General features: G+C 39.6%; 1 protein-coding gene across 1 annotated transcript in view; it reads right to left on the bottom strand.

Moving 5' to 3' along the window:
• NCKAP5 (NCK associated protein 5) overlaps positions 1-17,170 on the bottom strand; it is a 988,332-nt gene that overhangs the window by 92,618 nt on the left and 878,544 nt on the right. The window lies entirely within an intron of this gene.

The raw sequence follows: 17,170 nt of genomic DNA, 5'->3' as shown, positions 1-17,170 counted from the left end.
TTCCAGCTTCTCAGTGATATTAAGCAGTTGCTGTGGAGTTGGTTTGGACTCATGACAACCTCATATTGTCAGAGTAGAACAGTGCTTCGTTCGCTTTTCAATGGCTGATTTTTTGAAAGTAGAGTACTAAGTCTTTCTTCTGAAGCATCTCTGGGTGGATGTGGAACCTTTAACCTTTCAGTTAGGAGTCAACCACTTTAACCATTTGAGCCATCAAGGGAACTTCAAGTTGGCCTCCGACTCATGGCAACCCTGTGGACAATGGAAAGAAACTCTGCCACCCTCATGATTGGATATGGACTGGACTACTGTGACCCACAGAGTTTTCACTGGGTGATTTTTGGCCAAGCCTTTCTTCCATCTTAGTTTGAAACCTTTGCTGAAACCCTTCACTCATCCTAGTCATAGTAACACACAGGCCTTCATTGACAAGTAAATAGTGTGGCAGCTCTTTAGGTGTATTGGTCAGTAATTGAATTCAGGTCTTCCACATTGAAGGTGAGAATTATACCAATGACCCACCAATACACACACACACACACACACATGGAAATTGCATTTAATATACAATAATCATACTTTTGGTCTGTGTTGAAAATAAGTAGTAAAATTGAAATAAGTAGTAGTTGGAAAGTAGTAGGAAAAATCTGAATACCCAAATACACTTATTGGCTAGTATGAAAATTAATTTCGATATTCACGTTAAATACAATCAGCATGTTAACCTTATAATGTTGAGCAATGATCAAAATCTGAACACATAATTATAAAAGTGACCTTATTTCTAAACAGCATTGATCTTGTGAAATCTTCCTGTGGACACATTTCAACTCAAAGACATTAATGTCATCTGTTAGGAACAATTAATGTGAACAGAAAATAATTGCATCAGGGATCTAGGGACTCGAAAGATTTTGGGCATTAATATTCACATGCTATTCGATTATATAGTCAATTCTTTATTCAGTTTTGCATGGGAGGCCTGCTAAGCCAGAGACATTTCACTATATTAATCTTTATACTAATTACTGAGGCTTTTCTGTGGACATTAAACTTGATCTGCTTAATTGCAAATACAATAAAACTCATGATTTATGTCCAATGTTTTTGCTAGGCTGATGACATTTTAAAAATGGTACTTGTAGCCTGGTTTGTCTTGGTTACAACTGTTGTGACTTCAGAAACTAAAAAATCGAACTGAGTAAGTAAATAATGTGGCTAAGCATGTCTCCCTCACCTTTGACAAATTTTCCTGCTCCTTTTCCCCCCTGGAATGGTTGTGCTGCATAATGATGTTGATCTGGGAAATGTCTAAGATCCTCTACTAGTAATGGATGTTAGGATTATCTCTGATAGGAGGAGTTGCCTCATGGGTCACAATTTCCCTGTCTTTGTCCCAGCAGACCTATCACACACTGTGAGCAAGAAACATAAACTCTACTAAAATGAGCCACATTCATCCTGCTCCTTATTTGACTTCTCTCGGGCTGGGTTGCAGAAACCCTGGTTAGTGGAGGCCCGGGGTGGTGCAAATGGTTACTGTGCTGGGCTGCTGACAGGCTAGCAATCCCAGTCCATCCAGATGTGCTTTGGAAGAAAAGCCTGGCAACCAGCCATTAAAAATCCTATGGAGCACAGTTCTACTCTGACACACATGGGGTCACTATGAGTCAGAATTAACTTGATGGCATCTGGTAATGTTTAGGCTAGCCAATATGGATAGCCTTATGGACTGTCTGAGTTGGTCAGTCATCAGGCTTTTATCTAGCACCTACTGAAAGCAGAACCCCATGATAGGACTGTAGTCTGTCCTTCTACAGAAGCAATGGTGTTTTATCTGCTGTGGGTACCCAGTGGAGCTTTACATCACTACTTGCTTCAGACCTATACTCTTTCTTCTTTCAAAGGATGTGTTTATGGAGGCATTTTCACCAAAAAAGGAACAAATCTTAAATTGGTGGCCTGTTTCTTTCACAATTCAAATTTCTCCAATAGCCCTAAGATATCAATCACCAGCTACTGTTGAGTCAACTCTGACTCACGGTGTCCCCATGTTTGTCAAAGTAGAGCTGTGTTCCATAGGGTTTTCAATGATGTTTTTAAGAAGCAGATTGCCAGGCTTTCTTCTGAGGAGCCTCTGAGTATACCTGAACTTTAAATTCATTGGTTAGCAGCGGAGTGCATGTTAACCCAGGGACGCCAAGACATCAGTAGATAATTAAAACTATGACATTGTTTCTGGAGAATTTTTATAATTCTTACTCCAAGCTGTGTCTATCTGAGTTTCCTGGGGGCAAAAACTGGGACTTTTCTCATCACTTAATCTCCTGGACCTTTCACAGTATATAGTACTCAGTAGGTACAAAATTAATGGTGGTTAAAGAATCAATAAAGAAAAAGATGGCTTTATCATTTTCTCACCCATATATAGGTTTTAAATGTTGACTGAATGCCAAAAGAATTACAACATTCTGAGATCTATGAATACATTTATCAATATGCAAGCAGTCTCAGAAGTTATGGGAAATGACATTTCAACAAAAGAAATGATGATTTTGAGTGGTATATCATGTGATTTGAGAGAAGAGTCCTCTATAGATTAGATATCTGACTTCTTACTCAGATCATGATTATACGTCACTATTTCTTCCCATCTGATGTCACCCTTTTCTCTTTCTGAATATGTGCATTTATAAACCTACCCTCATAAATGAGGTATGTTTCAGTAGTTTGTATGCAAATGGTCAATTTCCTGCATTCAAATAAATACAGTCAGCATGATAGAGCACCAGGTGCTGGGGCAAGGGGCCAGGAGCCCTGAGTTCCAGCTATAAGGAATGTGATTGAACTTCTGAACCATCTCAGCTTCCTCATGCTGCAGAGCGACAGAAGTGGGTACCCAACCTATTTACAGGTAGGGAGAGACGTTGCCATAGTTGCAAGGAATAATGAATAAGATACTAACCAATCAACTAGTTGCTGTCAAGTTGATTCTGATTCATGGTGACCTCATGGTATCAGAGTAGAACTGTGCTTCGAAGGGTTTCCAAGTGGCTGATTTTCCAGAAGTAGATCACCAGGGTTTTCTTCAGAGGGACCTCTGGGTAGACTTAAACTGCCAAATTGTTGTGTAGCAGCCTAGTTCATAAGCATTTGTGCCACCCAGGGAGGGCCTCCAGTAAATAGGATAGCATGTTGAAATCCACAAAGTCTTACACCAATTTATTGTCACAATTGAGAGCTGTTAGTGGATAATTTCTTAAATGATAAGGTATAAACACATAATATGCTGTTATAATTTCCATATATGCAAGGGGATGGGGAAAACTGAAAAGTTGTTAGGTGCTGGCAAGTCAGTTCTGACTCACAACGACCCTACATAAAACAGAATGAAACACTGCTTGATCCTGTGAAATCCTCATGGTCATTGTCAACCCATCTCATCAAGGGTGATCTTATTTTTTGCTGATCCTCTACTTCACTAAGCATGATGTCCTTCTCCAGGGACTGGTCCCTCCTGATAACATGTCCAAAGTATATGAGATGAAGTCTGGCCATCCTCACCTCTAAGGAGCATTCAGGCTGTACCACCAGAAATCCTGACAGGAAAATGGGATGTAGTCAAAGCAACAGCTTCATGCATGCCACTCGTGTATCTCATGTCTCTCTTATACAAAGTGCTTGCTCTGCCAGGTGTATAATGGTACAGTACTTACATACCTATAATACATATGTCTTGATAGTCATAATAAATGCCTGTTACTGGCTTATATATGTACTGGATTGTACTTTTTTCTTAAAAGGTTACTGTATAACAGTGTGTATTTTGACTCATAGGCAGCAGCATCCAATCTCGTATATCACACATCTCTTGAGTGCTGCAGCATTAACTCTCTGTTTAATTTTCTTTTGAAAATATTACATACATTTTGGCTCCCAAACACAGCAAAACCAGTGCTAGAGAAAGCAGCAGCAAAAGGCGAAAGAAAAGTATTGATTTGGAAGTGAAACAAAAGGTTAGTACAGAGCACGAAAGTGGAAAATCCATGAATGCTATCCTTTGTGATTTAGGCATATTGTACTTGACAATCAGGATGATCCTCAAAAACAGAAAAAATTCTCCAAATGGGAAAGGATGAGCTACAATGAAAGCTGCAAAGCTAATGAAAATGAGAGAGACCAATATCAGATATGGAGAAACTGCTAAATGATGTGGATTGAGGTCCAAACACAAAAGTGAATCCCTCTCAGCATGCTGACGATCACTGTGTAGGCACAAAACTTGTCTGAGTTACTTTAAGAAAAAGCAGGACCAAATTACAATACGGTGTTTGCACAATGTCCAAATCACATAATGCCCTATTTCACAGAATATGTCATGGACATTAAGTGACACATGATTGTACACATGTATATTTTTTCTCAAAGACATATATATAGCATCCTTTCCCAAACCAATAATGGGATGTTATCTGTTTTACAAAAGGTCTCAGTGAAAGTAGTAGGACATATGCATGGGAAATTCAATTGAAATCATTGTCAGAAAGAGTATAACTGATACGAGCATGCTATGACCACCTAAGAGAAGTCCACCTGCTTAATTTGAGGGCAAATATCCCATTGCATACCTACCTATGGGCTGTATTTCCTGTTAGTGTCTGTCAGTATTTAATTCCTCACCCTAAATACTTAAACTTTAAATCCTTAATCTTTGAATCCAGATGAGTAACTGTTGTTTTGTTTTTGACACAGTAGGTTGCAAGATTATTCACTATAGTTTTGAAATTAACCTCTTTCATCTGTTAGGTTATTTGAGTTATTGAGGTTGCTCCAGGTCTTAGAAATACAGATACCTAGCATCACAAATTTCCAGATCAGAGGTAAGAGAGTTCTTTTTACTCAAATACTTCCTGTAACAGTAACATCCAATACTCCCTTCCTGTCATACTAGTCTCATTGTCTCAGGAATGTGCTGCCTCCCACATTTGAATTGATTCTTTGGCCCATCTTTCCATGGCACACTGTTTCTGTTCCTGCCCATCTATTTAAAAGTTCCACATTATGCAGGCTGACTCTAAAGTCTAGCCTAGAAGGCTGTCCATCTTCTCAAGCTGCCCATAGACTTACCACCTTGATGGACTCTATCATTCTGTATTTTGACTCTTTACCTGAGGGCTACCATTATGATACTGTTTCTGTGTCCTAGTTTTATTTTCTTCACAGGATGAGCAGACGGAGCCCTACATTTCTACTCTGTCCCTATGGCAGGGACTGGCTATATGTCACAAATTTCCTAAATTTCCCAGCCTCCTTTGCAATTAGGTATGGCCACAGGATTGAGTTCTAGCCAGTGGAGTGTGAACAGAAGTTATGTCTGCTCTTTCCAGCCTGGAACACCTCCCACATACAATTTTCTATGCTCTTTCCCCTTCCACTGGCTTGATACAGTCAACAGAGAATAACAACCAGGGAAGCCACATGTTGAAGAAGGAGCCACCACATGAAGAATGAGCCACTCAGGAATCAGGAATACCTGTTTTGGACTTTACATGATGAGGAAATAAACTTCTATTAGGTTTGAGCTGTTATTCATTTTGGGATTTATTTGTTATTATAGCTAATGTAGGAGCTTGGGTAGGTAGCGTAGTGCCTAAGGCACTTGACTGCTAACCAGAAGGCTGGTGGTTCAAACCCACCAGCCACTCCTCAGAAGGAAGGTTGGGCAATCTACTTCCATAGTGATACTGCCTTGGAAACCCAAGGAGGGGTCACTGTGAGTCGGGTTTGACTCAATGGTACATAACAAAAACAACATAGCTAATGTTACCCTGGGTGAATAACCTTCCTCTGAGATAAACATTCTGTAGCATACAAGGTAGCCACTCAAAACATATATTAAAAAATGAATAAAGCATGAATATACATATATATGATTACATAATACATATATACATGTACACACATATATGTACATATATACATATACATACATACACACTCACACATATATATACACACATATATACATATATACATACATACACAAAAGCAAAAGTTGATTAAAAAGACAGGAAAGAAAGTACAGATCAAAATCTACGTCAGAGGAGACTGTGAAATTTGTTCTTAACATAGAGTGGTTAAAGCAAATCAAAGAAATGATGAAGTAAAAGAGCTGAATGGAAGATTCCAAAAGGTATCTCAAGAAGACAAAGTAAAGTATTATAATGAAACGTGCAAAGACCTAGAGTTAGAAAACCAAAAGGGAAGACACTCTCGACATTTCTCAAGCTGAAAGAACTGAAGAAAAAATTCAAGCTTCGAGTTGCAATATTGAAGGATTCTATGGGAAAAAATGTTGAATGGCATAGGATGCTTTAAAAGAAGATAGAAGAAATACACTGAGTCACTGCACTAAAAAGAATTTATCAATGTACAACCATTTGAGGAAACAGCATATGATCAAGAACTGATGGTATTGAAGGAAGAAGTCCAAACTGCACTGAAGGCAATGGCAAATAACAAGGTTCCAGGAATTGATGGATTACCATCTGAGATGTTTTAACAACTAATTTGTGGCACAGTTATTTTAACTCATTCATCTATGCCAAGAAATTCGGAAGAGAACTACCTGACTGGCTGACTGGAAGAGATCCGTATTTGTGCCTGTTCTGGTTACCTAGTGCCACTCTGACAAGAACATAGCACAAATGGGATGGCCTTAACAAACAGGAGATTATTCTTTTACAGTTTAGGAGGCTAGAAGTCCAAGTTCAAAGTGCCAAGCGCTAGAGGCTGGGTGAGAGCCCCTCAATCCTGGGTTTCAGCTCTGCCTCTTGTTAGCAGCCCACTGAAGCTAGGGGCATCTCTTCACTCAGCAGCTACTGGCTGCTGAGGTTAACAAGCCCAAGGTTGACAAATAAAATGGCACAGTCCCGATGTTACCAAACACAAGGCAGGCCATTAATTCAAGTCCATTGTAAGTCCCAAGGTTGGCAGAACATGGCAGACTGCTGAACAATGACACAGCTACATGCAAGGTCCAAGCATGCCATAAGCTAAAGATTATCCCCAAGGCTTCTCCTTATATACAGGAAGCAGACCACATCCCAAAGGCAGCTACTCAGCTGCTTGTGGTAGATCCCACCATAGAGCTGATTGCCAGTTTCATTAACTACCACTAGCTAGCTGCCCAGCCACTCAACCAGGCCCAGTCAAGTTGACATACAAATTTAACTACCACAGTGCACATTCCAAAAAAACGTTGATCCAATAGATTTGGAAATTTATTGGATAATATCATATGAAAGTAAAAAAAAATAATAAAGATAAATCAGAAATGATTGCAACAGTATATTTACAGGGAACTGCCAGAAGTTCAAGCCAGATTCAAAAGAAGATGTGGAACAAAGGATATCATTGCTGATGTCAGATGAATTCTTGCTGAAAGCAGAGAACACCAGAAATATGTTTGACTGTGCAAATGCATTCAACTGTGTGGATCACAATAAATTATAGATAACACTGTGAAGAATGAGAATTCCAGAACATTTAATTGTGCTCATATGGAACATGTACATAGATCAAGAGGCAGTTGTTGGAACAGAATATGGGTGTGGTAGTTAAGGTTATGTGTCAATATGGCTGGGTCTAGCTTGGACTGGCTGGACAGCTGGATGTAGTGATTCCCTATGATGAGACTGGTTATCAACTCTATGGTGGAATCTACTCCTTAGAGATGTGGTCTGCTTTCAGTATGTAAGGAGAGGCTTTAAGAAAGGACTCTGAGCATTTTGGCATTCTTGGATCCTGTATTTAGCCGAATTTTCATTCAGCAGCCTTCCGTGTTGCTTGCTGATCTTGGGACTGTTTTGGGACTTGAACTGTTGGCCTGCCGTGTTGATAATCATGGGACTGTTGACTTTGGGTTTGTCAGCCTGAGAGCCAGCAGCTGCCTGAGTTAGAAGATGCCTCAGCTTCAGTGGGCTTGGAGAACGAGGCTGAGCTGAAGCCCAAGGTTGAGGAGCCTTCACCTAGCCCCTAGAGCTGGGACTTTGAATTCAGACATCTAGCCTCCTAAACTGTCAGAGAATAACTCCCTGTTAAAGCCAACCATGCTTGTGGTATTTCTGTTAGAGTGGCACAAGAGAACCAAAACACTGGGGATACTATGTGGTTTAAAATCAGGAAAGATGTGTTGTCATGGTTGCATTATTGTTTGTTTGTTTTAATTTTTACAGAACACAGTTTGTTTTACATTCAACGTACGTGTACATTTAGTTTCAATCCCCACTTACCACCCCAACCCTAACCCTCCCCTCCTTGCCCAGTAAACCCCCACCCCTTGCCCCTCATAGTTATGCACTCCTGTGTGTCCTGCATTTCCTCAGTTAGAATATTTCCCCTCTGGTGCCCTGTGGTCAATTGTTCCAAGGGATGCATTTCCATAGAGTATGTGGGTGCATCACTCTGGGTTGAGTGGTCTGTGTGTACATCTTGTATACTATTGGGCTGAGAGCCAGCCCCTAAGTGTGAGTTTTATTTCAAGCCCAGAATGTTTCCCAGGGCCATAGTATTGAGAGTCTCACTTGGCTTTTGTTCCACATTTTTCCTCCCACTCTATCCATGATCTCCAGATTTGATCCTTTCCTGAGTGGTAGCCAGGCACCATCTAGTTCTTCTGGTCTCAAGGGCTATCGTGTCCTAGGGCTGATTGCTTCCAAATGCTTTTTTTTTTTTTGTTGTTGTTGTCGTTTTTGGGTTTTTTGCACTCTTCTTTGCTTCTGATGATAGGAGCCCATTAGCTGCATCTTAGATGCCCACTTGAGAGCTTTTAAGACCCCAGTTGCTACTCACCAGTGTAGGATGAGGAACAAGACTTTTATGTATTTTGTTGTGTCAATTGAGTCTGGTGTCCCCCAGTAGTATGGTCCTGAGTCAGTAGATCTGTTGGATCTTTCTCCCAGCACTGGGTGTGTGTGAGGGATTACTCTATGTCTGTCTTCTGTTGTTTCTGTAAGGATTGCAGATTTTTTTTTTTTTTTATCACTGGTGTCTGTGCAAGATTAGCCTCTGCTGAATCTATCCTTGGTCTAGAGTATAGTCCTGTTCACTGACCCCCATCTGATCTTCTCAGATGTTTATGTGTTTATCTGTAGCCTGGTGTTTAGTGTTAATGGTAATGCATTATTGTAGATATACTGGTTGGTATTAGCAGCTGTCATCTATCTCTTATGTACAAAATTCAGTGTCCTCCCTTTTCCTAATGTATCATGGTGGTCACAGACTCTTTCTATACATCCCTCCCCTTACTCACGTCAGCATATGGGTCCCAACTAGCCCAAAATTAATCCCCCCATTCCCTCCCCACCCCAGTAACCTACAAAGTGAGTTCCCTTTCTTAAGCAAACCCTTCTTTGTCTTTTTACAGTAATGGCTTATACAGTATTTGTCCTTCTGCGATTGACTTATTTCACTCAGCCTAATATACTCCAGGCTCATCCATGTTGTGAGATGATTTGCATATCCTTCATTGTTCTTTAATGTAGCATAGTATTGTATTGTGTGAACGTACCATAATTTGGTTATCCACTCATCTGCTGATGGTCATTTGGGTTGTTTCCATCTCTTTGCTATGGTGAATTGTGCTGTGATGAACATAGGTGTGCATGTCTGTTTGTGCACTGCCTTTCACCTCTTCAGGATATATTCCTGGTAATGGAATTGCTGGGTCAAATGGTATTTCTATTTTCAGTTTTTTAAGGAAGCACCATGCAGTATTCCACAATGGTTGTACCATTTTACAATCCCATCAGCAGTGTACGAGAATTCCAATCTCTCTGCAACCTCATCAGCATTTGTTATTTTCTATCCTGCTGAACTTTGCTATTATTGCTGGAATGAGATAATATCTCATCGTTGTTTAGATTTGCATCGCTCTAGTGACTAACGATCATAAGAAGTTCCTCGTGTTTGTTGGCCACCAGCAAATCATCTTTAGTGAATTGTTTGTTCAAGTCTTTTGCCCATTTTTGAATTGGGTTGTTTGTCTTTTTGGTGGTGAAGTGTTGAAGTTTTCTACAGATTTTGGAGATAAGTCTTTGTCAGATATATCATAGGCAAATATTTTCTCCCAATCTGTAGGTTCTCTTTTTACCTTTTTGACAAAGCCTTTTGATGCACATAAGAATTTAATTTTTAGAAGTCCCAATCACTTAGCATCTCTTCTACTTCCTGTGCATTCTGGATTATGTTTGATAGTCTATTTATGCTGTAAATTAGGGCTCCTAGATTTGCTCCTATTTTATCTTTGATGAATTTTATAGTTTTGGGTTTTACATTTAAGTCTCTGATCCAGGTTGAGTTTGTTTTTGTGTGTGAGGTGAGGTATGGGTCTTGTGTTATTTTTCTGCAAGCGGATATCCAGTTTTGCCAGCACCATTTGTTAAAGAGAATGTCTTTTCCCCATTTAATGGGTTTTGAACCTTTGTCAAAGATCACCTGTCCATAGAGGGATAGGTCTATATTTGGACTTTCGATTCTGTTCCATTGGTCTATTTGTCTATCATTGTACCAATACCATGCTGTTTTGACTACTGTGGTTGTATAACAGGTTTAAAGATCTGGGAGTGTGAGACCTCCCACTTTGTTCTTCTTCAGAAGTGCTCTGCTTATCCGAGGTCTCTTTCCTTTCCATATGAAGTTAGTAATTGGTTTTTCCATGTCCTTAGAAAAATTTGTTGGTATCTGGATTGGGATTGCATTAAATGTGTAGATTGTTTTCAGTAGTACTGACATTTTCACAATATTCAGTCTACCTATCCATGAACACGGTAGGTTCTTCCATTTATGTTGTCTCTTGTAGTAGTGTTTTATAGTTTTCTTTGTATAGGTCTTTTGTGTGTCTGGTGAGATTTATTCCTAGATATTTTATCTTTTCAGTAGCTATTATAAATGGTATTGTTTTCCTTATTTCTTTATCAGAGGCCTCTTTGTTGGTGTGGAGGAATCCAATTGATTTTTGTATGTTGACCTTGTATCCTGCCACTTTGTTGAACCTCTCTATTAGTTCCAGTAGTTTTTTTGTTGAGTCTCTTGTGTTTTCTATGTACAGGATCATATCCTCCTCAAATAGAGACAGTTTTAATTCCTCTTTGCCAATTTGTATGCCTTTTATTTGTCTTTCTTGCATTATTGCCCTGGCCAGGACTTCCAATACAATGTTAAATAGAAGTGGTGATAGAGGGCATCCTTGTCTGGTTCCCATTCGTAAGGGGAATGCCTCGATTCTTTCTCCATTAATAATGATGTTGGCCATTGGCTTTGCATATGTGTCTTTTATTATGTTGAGGAATTTTTCCTTTCTATTCCTATTTTGCTGAGAGTTCTGAACAGGAATGGGTGTTGGATTTTATCAAATGCCTTTTCTGCACTGACTGATATAATCATATGGTTCTTTTGTTTTGTGTACGTCGTGGATTACATTGATTGTTTTTCTGATGTTGAACCACCCCTGCGTATCTGGTATGAATCCCACTTGGTCAGGATGTATTATTTTTTTGATACGTTGTTGGATTTTTTGGCTAGGATTTTGTTGAAGATTTTTGCATCTATGTTCATGAGGGATATTGGTCTAGAGTTTTCATTTTTAGTGGTGTCTTTCCCTGGTTTGGGTATTCGTGTTATGCTTGCTTCATAAAATGAGTTTGGGAGTATTCCATCTTTCTCTATGTTCTGGAATAGCTTGAGTAGTATAGATGTTAACTCTTCCCTGAACATTTGGTAAAATTCTTCCGTGAAGCCATCAGGGCCAGGACTTTTCTTTGTGGAGAGTTTTTTCATGACCTGTTCAATTTCTTCTTTTGGTATAGGTCTGTTCAAGTGTTCTATTTCTAAGTGGGACAGTTTAGGTAGGTCTTGTGATTCTAGAAATTTGTCCATCTCTTCTAGGTTCTCAAATCTGCTGGAGTACAGTTTTTCATAATATTCTGTCAGTCTCTTTTTTATCTCAGTAGGTTCTGTTGTGATGACACGCTTTTTTGTTTACTATTCTTATAATTTGCATCTTCTCTTTCTTTTCTTTTGTTAGATTTGACAATGGTTTGTCGGGGTTGTATCGTTTTACCATACTTACTCAATCTGTATATTGAGCAAATAATCTGAGAAGCTGGATTATATGAAGAAGAACTTGACCTCAGGATTGGAGAAAAACTCATTAACAACCTATGACATGCAGTGATACATATTGCTTGTTGATAGTGAAGAAGACTTCAAACATTTACTGCTGAAGATCAAAAAGTACAACCTTCAGTATGGATTACACCTCAACATAAAGAAGAGAAAAATCTTCACAACTGGACAAACAAACAACATCATAAAAAGGGAAAATAATGATGTTATCAAGGATTTCATTTTTCTTAGATCCACAAGCAACACCCATGGAAACAACAGTGAAGAAATCAAATGATGTATTGCATTGGGTAAATCTGCTGCAAAAGACATCTTTAAAGTGTTAGAAAGCAACAATGCCACTTTGAGGCCTAAGGTGCATGTGACCTAAGGCATGGTATTTTCAGTCACCTTGTATGCATGCAAAAGCTGGAAAATGAATAAGGAAGATCAAATAATAACTGATTCCATTAAAAAGTACTAAATACACCATGGACTGCCAGAAGAACAAAGAAATCTGTCTTGGAAGGGGTATAGCCAGAATGCTCCTTAGGAAGGAGGATGGTGAGATTTCCTCTCATGAACTTTGTACATATTAGCAGCAAGGACCAGTCCCTGGAGAAGGATATCATGCTTGGTAAAGCAGAAGATCAGTGAAAAAGAGGAAGACTTTCGATGAGATGGGTTGAAATATTGGCTACTAACAATGGGCTCCAACACAGCAACAATTGTGAGGATTGTACATGACCGGGTAGTGTTTCATTCTATTGTACTTAGTATCACTATGAGTTGAAAACAATTCAGTTGCAACTAACAACAACATACACATACATCCACATATGGATCTTACTCATAGCAACCCATCCTTGGGTTTCCAAGGTGCTATCACTACGGAAGTAGATTGCCCAACCTTCCTTCTGAGGGCTTTCTGGTTAGCAGTCAAATGCCTTAGGCACTATGCCAACAGAGCTCCCCATATTCACAAATACCATGTATATGTCAGCAGACAAAGTTGGCTTTCTGCACTGAGAACTTTCAGCTTCATGATTAAGAAGCCCAGTTTTTGGCACTATAGACAGGGGCAGGCATGGGTGGGTGGGGATTTGGTTAAGAGCTAAGGTGTATCTCAATACACCATCAGAACATATGCCTCATACCAGTGTCTAAAACCTAGCCAGCTTCAAGGCTGTGGCAATTCCAGGATATCCAGAACCTATACCACACACTAGGTTAATGACATTGTTGTTGTTGTTGTTATGTGCCGTCGAGTTGGACCTGACTCATAGCAACCTCTCCTTTGGTTTCTGAGGCAGTATCACTACGGAAGTAGATTGCCCCATCTTCCCTCCAAGGAGTAATTCTACTTCTGTAGTGATGTTGTTGTTATTGTTGTGTGCCATCGAGTCAGACCCAACTCATAGCGACCCCTCCTTGGGTTGCTGAGGCAGTATCACTATAGTATCAGAGTATCACTACAGTGCCCCATCTTCCTTCCGAGGAGTGGCTGTGTAGTGACATTAGGTGAGTTAATTTGCCATCCATCGGCCAGTTCTATTTTCTTTGCACATTTCTGTGTCTGTAATTCAAGGCAGAGAAATATGCCCTTGACAGACTGCACTGAGGATAGGCTATCCTTATCTGGCAGGATGAAGGTGGAGTGACCCCTCCTGAGGAACCTGTCTGATTCTGCAACTCTCCAGCTAATGATGGAGCAGAGACTGGAGAATGACTGTGCTTGGGCCTTTCAGGGCAGGGTTGGAGGGCCAGAGTTTTCCATCTTGTTTTTGTCCCTTCTCACCATGATGCAGTTCTTCAGATACTCAGTGAAGACATATTGCATTTGATAGAATTCTGCCTCTAGGTTTTTGCTCAGCTCTAAAATGATGTCTTCACCTTAAAGCAGTGGTTGCTAAGTCCTAGAATACAGGGAATCCTAATTTAGTGGCCCAAGGTGAGGTGAAAAAACAGATCTTTATCTAGCAAATTTGGATCATACTGGAAATCATGCTGGAAAAATCAAGTAAAATAGGGTGATGAACAGCATTTATATTCATTCATGTACTTCCAGAGTTTGAAATAGAATATGTGATTTGTTTCCATGTCAGGATTTTGGATGTTATTAACTTTAGAAGTAAAGAGGAAAGTACAAAAAGGATTGTTTGACCATTGTTCCTTTCTTTTCATTCAGATTGGTGAGAGAATTAATATAATCCCATAATCATGTATACAATTATTCTCCCCCCTAACTATTAAAAACCAAATGTCTATGCAAAAGAGAAGTTATGAGAGTAAATATGGCACATACCTGATTAATGGACTCTATCAAAACATGAGTAATTTATGTTGGGCAACAGAAGGTAGATGTGGATTAATGTTTTTAATGTGATCTGCTTCAATCCCCTTAATTTACTTAACCTTGGTAGATACTTAGCATATATATCCTGAATTATACCAGAGTTCTGTTTTATATTCTCCAGAGTTGCTTTTTTCTCCCTTGTAGAAAAGGTCTCTTCCCATCCACTGCCATCGAGTTGGATCTGACTCACAGTGACCCCTCCTTGGGTTTCCAATGCAGTATCTCTACAGAAGTAGATTGTCCAACCTTCCTTCCAAGAAGTGGCTGTTGGGTTTGAACTACCAGCCTTCTGGTTAGCAATCAAATGCCTTAGGCACTATACCACCAGAGCTCCCTTAAAATTTAATAGAAATTGTCTCTTAGTGAAAGGGAAATAGCTTCTAACCCTACAATTCTTGAATTGTTTTATTTACAAAGTGAGAAGATCTGTTACTGCCACATCATCTGTTGTTGTTGTTGTTGTTATGTGCCCTCGAGTCAAACCCGACTCATAGCAACCCCTCCTTGGGTTTCCAAGGCAGTATCACTACGGAAGTAGGATTGCCCAACCTTCCTTTCGAGAAGTGGCTGGTGGGTTTGAACCGCCAGCCGTCTGGTTAGCAGGCAAGTGTCTTAGCCACTATGCTACCAGAGCCACATCATCTAGATCTTTCTATATCTACCACATTTCCCTAAATTCTATTCACAATACACTCCAGTCATTAGAAGGTATTGTTCTAATTTCCAAAGTTCCACGTTAAGAAATTTGGAGAAGAAGTGATAGTAGCTTTTGGAGTCTGCCCATTAACCACTGGTATCTTTCACTATTTAGCACATGACTAAGAAAGGGAATACCAACAGTTGTCCCTTGTAACAACACCTCAGTGGCTACTCTTTGCCTGCTCCTGCCTACTTCCATGCTGAGCTCTGCTTCTCTCAACATTCTGGCAGGCTACTCATTTGGGCTTAGCTTTATTTAGTGAATCACCCTTCCTCAAATCTAGTAGCCTGGATCATAGATTGATTTCTTGGATGAGTAAAATTTTAGCTTGGTTTTCAAATGGCCCTGTGTCCTCTCTGTAGAGTTGATCTTTCCTAGCAGTTCTGGAAAGCTTCCTAGAGCCACATTCCTCCTCTCTCAATTGAATTCTGAGCTGCCCCTGGGATGTTCACTGCATTCCATTTAATCCAACTATGAGAAGAGCAAAGTCTGGAACAGGTTATTACAAAAACCCCCTGAGCATCTTTCCATATTGCTAACTAACTTCTTGTGGTTTCCTGTGAGTTCTCCATTCTGGATACCCTCTGTTGCAGGGGTAGAAAACATTTGTGGTGGATTTGGTATATGTTTAACAGGTTTGTTTTAAATAAGGCTCTGAGTTAGATATAACCAGAGCACAAACTTTGTTCCTTCTGTTGAGTAATGAGGTAATTTCCATAAGTACAGTAAGGTCTCTGAAAGGAAGTTCAAGGAAATTTTCTGAAACAGAGTGGATCCTGATTAAGATAATTTTTCTATGAAAATTTTGCTCACAAAATGATCTTCCAAAAAACTCAAAGTTCTACCTTATTCACATATTCACATATGAAAACCAAAACCAAAACTGTGCTATAGAGTCAATAACAACCCCTAATGAACCTATAGGACAGGGTAGAACTGCCCCATAGGGTTTCCAAGGCCATAATCTTTATGGAAGCAGACTGATACTTTTCTCTCCCATGGAGCAGTTAGTGGGTTCAAACCTCTAACCCTTTGGTTAGCAGCCGAGTGTTTAACCACTGTGCCATCGGTGCTCCTTATTCACATACTAGACACTTCCATTTTTTGCCACACTCAGAAATGTGTTTTACATCAGCCTTTCCAAACCCCATCAAGAGATACTATGGCAGACCCCTGGCTCACATTTCACAGGTTCCATTCTATTCCATTAAGAATTTATTATAAAATTGAATATTACATAACTATCTCTTACGTAACTGAGTATTATATGGTCATTTCTTAGATACATAAACATTTGAGCCCAGGACAGAATATTTTTGGATAAAAGTTTATGTTTAATTAATTATGCCATTATTTCCATTTTGGGACATAAAGGCAAAACATAATATCTGCCATACAGCTGTCCTGCTGACATGACACAAAAAGTGTGCCTTCTAAATATCCTCCTGGAGGCCCTTTAAAAAATATGTCCATCATGATTTGATCTCACTTCAGAGTCTGAAATTTTTATAGCTAATTTTTATTTTTTAGCCATCTACAACAGCCCTTGCTGCAATTATTATTTTCCCTGACAACTTTAGACTTGCCTTGCATATTTATCTCTTTGTGCCCTGAGTATATTCTGTTCTGCTCTGGATGGTGTCTCTGCAAACGACATGGTTCTACATCCCCTTTTCTACTTCTCTGGGATCCAAGGTTATAAAATGCATTTAAAACAATTATTGCGCAAATATATTCAAAATCTTCTTCATGGGTCTCTGTTACCATGGCAACCTGATTATCTGGGGCTGCCTAGGGAAGCGGTGCTTGGTTTGGTGATGGGGAAGTTTATTCAAGGCCTCCACAATGCAGACCTGTCACTGGTGTATCTCCAAAATCAACCAAAACCAAACCCCTGGCCATGGAGTTGATTCTGACTCATTGTGACCCCATGTGTTACAGAGAAGTAC

This window comes from Orycteropus afer, unplaced genomic scaffold (assembly GCF_000298275.1).
Source record: "Orycteropus afer afer isolate SDZICR_OR568_19922 unplaced genomic scaffold, OryAfe1.0 scaffold00004, whole genome shotgun sequence".
Classification (NCBI taxonomy): Eukaryota; Metazoa; Chordata; class Mammalia; order Tubulidentata; family Orycteropodidae; genus Orycteropus; species Orycteropus afer.
Note: the sequence above shows the minus strand (reverse complement) of the source record. Positions and strands in the feature narration are given on the sequence as shown.